The sequence below is a fragment of the Echiichthys vipera genome, assembly GCF_963691815.1.
Source record: "Echiichthys vipera genome assembly, chromosome: 17".
Classification (NCBI taxonomy): domain Eukaryota; kingdom Metazoa; phylum Chordata; class Actinopteri; order Perciformes; family Trachinidae; genus Echiichthys; species Echiichthys vipera.
The window spans coordinates 24,754,397-24,762,348 of record NC_139842.1 but is presented as its reverse complement, the minus strand read 5'-3'; positions in this window follow the sequence as shown (position 1 = coordinate 24,762,348).

The window sequence follows — 7,952 nt, the reverse complement described above, 5'->3', positions numbered from 1 at the left end:
GGATGGGGTTGATGGGGTTAGGTGGAGAAAGATAAGCGAGAGAATCTTTTCTCTTTTTCTGTAGCTCACCGAAAGAGACAGGCTCATAGATGTATGGATCGATGGAATTATCAAGTAGGACTTAGATATAAATGTGTTTTAGGAAACAGGTGGTAGTGAGTGAGTTCTCCGGGCCGGTCATTCCAGAGCCTTGGGGTCCTGCCTCCAAAGGTTCGGTCCCTTCAGAGTATACTGTATGGACTCTGAAACAGAGAAAGGGGCCTCTGCCTGTGGATCTCATGCTACATACATAGAAGCTCAGCGGGGCTGAAAGTTTTTTCAGTTCCCCTACGTTTAAGGGGGATACTGTGCTTTTTAATCTACTACATTTATTTGACAGCTTTAGTTAATATGTAGCCTACTTTTGAAGATTAAGATTTGACAATCAAAACATCCAGTTATCTTTTGATGCATCAGTAAAGGTTAAAGCAACAGTATTATGGGTAATACATTTATTTGATTTCTTGTGCAGCTAGATGAGAAGATGGATACCACTCTCATATCTGTGTGTCAAATATGAAGCAACAGCCAAAAGCTGCATGGTTAGATTATGAACAGGGGGAAATAACACCCCCATAAAACCACAATGTTTGGTTATTTATATTTTGATTTTTCTATAGAGAGGACAAATCCTTCCTCTTCAAGTGGGGACCTTGTGTCAGAAAAAATATATACGGTAGAGTTCAGAGACAACTATATTTTTTTATCCCTTTTGTGACATAAATTACACATATGATGTTTGTTCATTTAAACGATCATTTTGCAAGTGGAGAAATTTGCAGTTCGTCATGGTACCATTTAGTTTAGTGTGAAACGGCTCAGTGATCTACAGCTCTCGTCTCACACAATACGCGCCACTTTGCTTGCTAGTTTGTGTTTCACAACACGTGACTTCAGCTTTTCCAAAAATAAGATGCAACGATGTTCCACTGGAAGGAGGAGGCACTCTACCTCTGTCTCCGTTTGGACTGTATAAAAAATGGACGTAGCATACCCTTCGGGGTCCGTTCTCTCAACTTGATCCAATCATCCTCTCCTACAGGAGTCTCCATCTTGTCAGACTTTGACTCCGCCTCATTTCCTCTTACCAAAAAAGGGCACGTATGTGACGTTGGGGGGAGGGAGATACGTCCACCTGGCTGATGTTTACCTCCGAGGAGAAGTGAGGGCCAGAGGCTAGCTGTCACTCAAGAGGCCACGCCCCTAATTATTCATAAACTTTATCCTCCAATAAAATAAAAAATAAGCCTGGTACAAAAAAAATTCACCCCCCTCAGTGTTGTCATGGAGATATGACCTAAACATAGAGACTAAAATGTTTTTTGTCCCAGGCCTTAAACAGGTTTAATGATGCTGTGTAAACAGCTGTTTAACATGGGGGTCAATGAGAAACTGCTCTGTTATGAAACCTGCCCCTAGTAGACACTCAGCTGTAGCAGCATCCTTTAACTGTAAAGGAAGGAAACTGTCTGTATATGTATGCATGTATGATTCTCACATAATCATCAATCGACGCTGCAAGCAACGCTTTTGAGGGCTAAGCAACGGCCTGCTCCAAACAGGCACTGCATTAATTATGCTTAACTAAGCGAACCAGATGTTAGCCAGACAGATGTGCAAGAGGTACATGAGAATGGCATCAATCTCTTCATTTAACTCTCTGAGTCTGCAAGAAAGCAAATAAGTGTATTTCACAAAATGTCAAACTGTTGCTTTGAGTAAGACTTTGAATGCAGGACTAGATGAACAAAGAAAGAGAGCATGGGGAGGATGGTGCCCTCATGACTTACTGTGAGGTGAATCAAGCCCTGTTAGCATCCAGTAGACACAAGGGACTTGTATGGAGGAGGATTACAAACCTTACTGCCAGCTCCGGCCATCATTTAAACCCACTTCAACATCTCACGCAGTTTTGATCGATATGTTGCCGAGCATTAAGATCACATTAGCAGGGTGAATATATAGACTTCTGAGATATTCTTATCAACATTTACTGCAGTCCCCCTGCAGAACAGCCCCGTGTTACGCTGTCATGCTGCCAATAATTACTTTAATGAACATCACCCTGTGTGACAGTGGGATTTTATGAATTTTATGTGGCAGAATCATAAAATATACAGTGGGCTGTTTTTATGGATTTGTGTCCTTTGGGTTTCCCTCCGATGCCTCGGCATAGAGCAGCACCTCCATCACATTGACAGTCAGTCAGTGGGCTGAGCCGTGCCCAGGCTGTATTATGTAGGCTTGTACAGTACAGTTAAGCTACAGCGGCTGCATCAGGGCTCCAATGCTCTGCTGTGTGCTGTACAGATGAAGATGGGGGGAAAAAAGACTTTTCCTTCACCTCCTCCTCCTCCTCCTCCATCTCTCACTATCCACTTCCTGGAACCTGCCCATGCAATTGGATTTAGTGTCTGTCTGTGTGCCTGGCTTGTCTCAACTCTCTCTCTCTGTGTCTCTCAGCTGCTCCATGGCACTCCACTCCCCTCTTGACTGCCCCCCTTGGCTCATCTCTGCATTCTAATTGGACCATAATGCAGCCAGTGTGGTCCACAACTACAACACTACATAACAGTGCAACAACAATAGTGCTCCTCCAACAGGCGCACTACTCTGTGTGTGTGTGTGTGTGTGTGTGTGTGTGTGTGTGTGTGTGTGTGTGTGTGTGTGTGTGTGTGTGTGTGTGTGTGTGTGTGTGTGTGTGCGTGTGTTTACATATTTGTGTGATACCCAGGTCTGGTGTTACAGTTGCTGTTTGTGTTTAGATAAGGGGGCTGACAGAGCGAGCAGGGACGGAGGATGGAGGGATAGACACTTCATTGTTTACCTTTATCGATCACACTCCCTTCTCCCCTCTTGCTCTCGTTCCCATCATTTCTACCACGAGTATTCATCTTTTTTCCTCCTCCCCTCCCTCCATCCGTCCGTCATATCCTCTCTCTACAAACCTTCCTTTACACCTGACCCTTTGCACACTTATCGCTGCGCCTATTGCCCTGCGTGGCTCCCTCTGCATCTGCTCCGTGTTCAGCTGGGGATAGGGGAGCTGGCCGAGTAATGGCTGTAGAAACTGCCTAATAACATTACAGCTGCCATAAGGGTGGGGAGGGGTCAGGCAGGGTGAAACAAGGGAGAGGGAGAGTGTGTATGAGGGGTGAGGGTTGGTGGGGGTCTGAAGGGTGGTTGCTGTGAGGGGATGGGGAGGGGGGGCAGGTGCATCACTAATGGCTTTTTAAAAAGGTTACAGCATGTCGCTCCCTCTTCATAATGGGGCCCTGGCTGTGCTGGAAATGCAATTTCCGGGAAAGATAATGCAAGGAGTGAAGGGCTGTGTGGAGGGGGGGGGAGCTGTGTGTACCTTGCGCTTATGTTCAAGTGAAGAAAGAGAAAGAAAGGAAGGAAGACAGAGATGAGGGAAGAGGAGGAAGGAGACAGGAGGGCGCAGGCGTGAAAAACCGCGGTGGGGTGGTGTTTACAGATTTTTCTCCCCCCGATGCTCAGATAAGGAGAAGAGACGGAGTAAGAGGGGGAGACAGGTGTAGAGGTGAAGGCAATGCAGCATATGAGCTGGAGGAGATACAGGAGCTATCTGCCCGTGTGTGTGAGCACATCAATAGTTAATGAAGACATTATCTGTGGACACTGCGCCTGTGTATCTAAACAAGCATTATCCTTCAACCCTTCAACATCCTGCATGGTTGGTTAAAGCCAAGTATACTAATTAACCCCGCTCCACCGCTGGATATGAGTCTCAACTTTGCCTGATTGAATCTTCCTGCTTTTTCAATGGGTATCTGTAATTGCTAGTCATGTTAGAAGGACGATTTAAGTGTATACATTATGTTCCTGTCGGCGCTGCACTTTGCCTGATGCCGGAGTAACACTTTCAATTTATTTCACACCCTGTGCACATAACACAAAATCAATAGCTCACGGTTATGTGTATTTTCATCGAGTCAGCCTGTAGTTCTGCCTGAACAATTATAATTTAACTAAATTAATATTGAGCTGACATCTGGTATCTGTGCATGTGCTTGTGCGTGTGTGTGCGTATTATTTTTCATGTAGAGAGAAAAGCATGGAGAATAAGAGGCAGAGCAGTGAGGAGCAGGAACATAATAAGTTGCTCTACACCTGCTCTGTAGCTTACATTCTATACAAATTCAATACCAGCGAGAGACACACACACACACACACACACACACACACACACACACTCTCTCTCTCTCTCTCCTCCCTCCCCTCCCTCCCTTCCACGTCTCTGTCTGTCCCATCATGACTCATCCGGCTTGTCTCTCCTCCTCTCCTCCACTTAACCACGATGATGACATGTGCTACTTCCTCAATGGAGCGCCTCAGCTGACTGCGCCTCACCTCCAAACTGTCAGAGGAAAGTAATGGCCCAGACCCACAGAACCTGCTTTTAGAAACAGGTCCCGTATCCCAGCAGATAGAAGACAGCAAGGGACTGGGATGGAATTTGAGATGGGAATGCCCCGTCGTCTGGTTGTTGTAGATTTTCTTTAGTGGCTCTTTCTGCTCTCCTCCTAATCTGCCACCTGCTTGTTTCCACTGCTTTAAAAAATGTATACAGGAATGAGAACATAGATCAGGGCATTCAACTACATTTGAGATGGAAAATTAAGTAAATTATTGGTTAACATCTTAGTGTGAGCCACTAATCACTCTGTGTTGGGTTTTCTCTATTTGTCCACGACAAACATGCGTCTGAGATAAACTGGAATTAGTTCTGAAAAGAAAACACATCGTACGCTATAATGATGGCAGACAGAATGTACATAATTCATGTGTAGAATGTAATTCATATGTAATACACATATTTACTGCTGTAGAAATTACTTCCAGAGAAAAAAAAGGAAATAATAAGACGCCCAAACACAGGGGTGCGTGGTGCCTGTGCATTTTTCTAACCTTAACCAAGTCGCCTTAACTCACCGTCACTTTGAACAGCAGCCCTTTCACAGCATTAAATAAAATATCGTATTTTGTAGGATTTCATACAAATGGTTGTGCATAACATTTCTCAACATATCATACAAAGAGACTACATTGATATATAGAGCTACAGCCTATCTTTGGAAATTTGTTTAACAAAGAGTCCTTGATTTCAGACAGTTGGACAAAAGCAGGCTCCTCAGTTTTAACCGGCCATTGTTCATTTTGCAACCGTAATGTTAACTGTTGATTGCAGATTTTATCAGGTAGTCTAAAGCTAGCTAGCTAATTTAGTCAATGTTAGCTGAGCTGAAAAATGCTGTCCTAGCTAACTCTTTAATTTATCCAGCTGACTTGTTTTAAAAGGGTAATCTTTGTAAGTAGTGGTTATACATAAAAAACATGCACTGTAATCAAAACTAGAGAACAAATTAGTAATACTTGATTTATTCTGAAATATTATTTTTTATTGTTCTTAATGAATGACCTCAGCACATCTGCTCCCACAGGATATCACTAGTTTCTCACACTGCTCTGGTTTGATCTTTGTCCATTCTGACTCACTCTCTTCCACACTTCACTAACTGGAGTGGGTTTCATAGGCATTACTTTGTTACCAAGGATTTTCCAGAGATTCTCTATGGGGTCTAGATCTGGACTCTGGTCTGGACATTTCATTGTTTCAATATTCTTAGCTTCAGTGAACTGCTTCACCTGTTTTTCCGTGTGGCAGGGGACATTGTCTTGAAAACTGCAGCTGGTTGGAGACAGTTCAATTCAATTCAAAAAACTTTATTTGTCCCCGGGGGGCAATTCAGGAAGGTTGCAGTGAAGGTGTTGCATGTTCCCCAAAGGAGGTTCACATAAACATTTGCATTCACCCTGTCATGAAGCTGTACAAGAGGCCCAACTCCTGCTGCAGAAAACATCCCCCAAACCATAACATGACATTGCTAAAGTTCAGTTTATTTGGGTCTGATGGGAAACATTATGTTGGGCGTAGGACTGGGGAACGACTGAACCCAAAGTGTGTAAAGAAGAGTCCAGATCTAAACCCCATAGAGAATCTCTGGAAAATCCTTGGTAACAAAGTAATGTGTAAGAAACCCACTCCAGTTAGTGAACTGTGGAAGAGAGTGAGTCAGAATGGACCCAGATCAAACCAGAGCAGTGTGAGAAACTAGTGATGTCCTGTGGGAGCAGATGTGCTGAAGTCATTCAAAGCTGTGGCCTCTACACTTCCTGTTCATTTTTGAATCCTAGAGAAGAAAACATTGTTGAAATCTTCTCTTCTGACACAGTGGTTACTGTTCTCTAATGTTGATAACTGATTTTTTTCACTAAATAAAGGTTTTTGTTAAAGTGCCTTGGTTATTTAAAAAACATGTTAGTACAGCAGTGGGATAGACACGGAGGATATTCTATCAAATTCTGAACAATACAAAAATAACAGTATTTAAGTATTAATAATTTGTTCTCTAATTTTGATCTCCAGTGTACATGATAAAAGAGTGAGGCTAAAGTCACAGGCAAAGCAGCAGCAATGCAGTGTGGGAAAATAAGAGGTCAGGCTGTTCTACGTACTGTGAAACATTATATTCCCAGCGTTAATATTTCAAGAGAAGAGACTTTTAGAATAATGAATCGCCCCATGGGACAAACCAACATGTTTGGCAAATATAAAGGGATAGTTCAGATTTGAAGTGGGGTTGTATGATGTAGTCTACTTATCTGTAGTCAGTGTCTTCACAACTTGAGAGGCTAGCGCTTTACACTTCATGTCTCTTTAGTGGGCGCAGCCTCGTTTGAAAGTACTGCACGTCATGTGGATGGATGAAGTTATAAGTACATTATTCATTTAAATTTTCTTTTGCAAACATTTGATTTTCACACAGCTGACAGCCATGTTAAGCATTTTAGAAATAGCACATCTCTTAAATGCTACCTTCTGTAACAACTGGCCTTTTTTTAGCGATGTAATGTAAGTCGTAGCCCCACATAACATTAGTTCCATCAGCAGAGACTGCTTATAGGGCACTATTATTTATTCACATATGCACAATAGATGATACATGAGAAAGTCTTTGTGGATTAATCCCCATTGTTAAGTCATCATAATTTGAAGATTATTTTTGGCCATTTCATGCCTTGATTTGAGGTCTTTAAGTATGACAGGAAACAGGAGTGAGAGAGAGGGGGTGACATGCAGCAGAGGGCCACAGGTGGGAATCGAACCTGAGCCGCTGCGTGGAGGACTTCTAGCCTCAGTACATGGGGCGCTGGCTCTAACCACTGAGCCATCAGACGCTCCGTGTGGTCATATTTTTAGAGGGGTAGAGGGGCTGAGTAGTACACAGTAGATACCCCCCTGATGGAGTCTAGACACTGGCGGTGGTGTTGATGGAGGAAGAAGATGATGAGTGGAGGAGCTGGCTTGTGCTGAGCCCAGACCTGTGTGCTGGAAGCTGGAGGTGAACAGGGTGGAGGAGGGTCACAATGGTTGGACAGCTGACAGCCATGAGAGGAGGTTTAAATATGGACAGCAGTTACGTGATTCGCTGAAAGAGGCTGTGGCTTAATCTGATTGGTTTAACTGAAGGTGTAAATTCCCTTAATCAGCTGATGAGAGAAAGCAGGGGAGAGGGGGAGAGAGGGGAATCAGAATGAGTGAGTAATATTAGACATTCATCCTGATAAAGCTTCATTTTTAGGGTTAAAAGTTACAAATTGCTCTGAAGGGAACTGGGTTACTGTGCTGTAGGTAATAGTTTCAGCACAATGTCTGTAGCACTCTGTCACATTTAGATGATTGTTTGATTTATTTTCATGTTGCTTTATGTATGTATGCTTTTTTTTGATTTGATTATGTTTATGCTTATTGTTACTCTGATCCTTTCCCATCTTTATATTGAAACTGTTGCACAATAATTTCCCTCGGGATAAATAAAGCTTCTTAA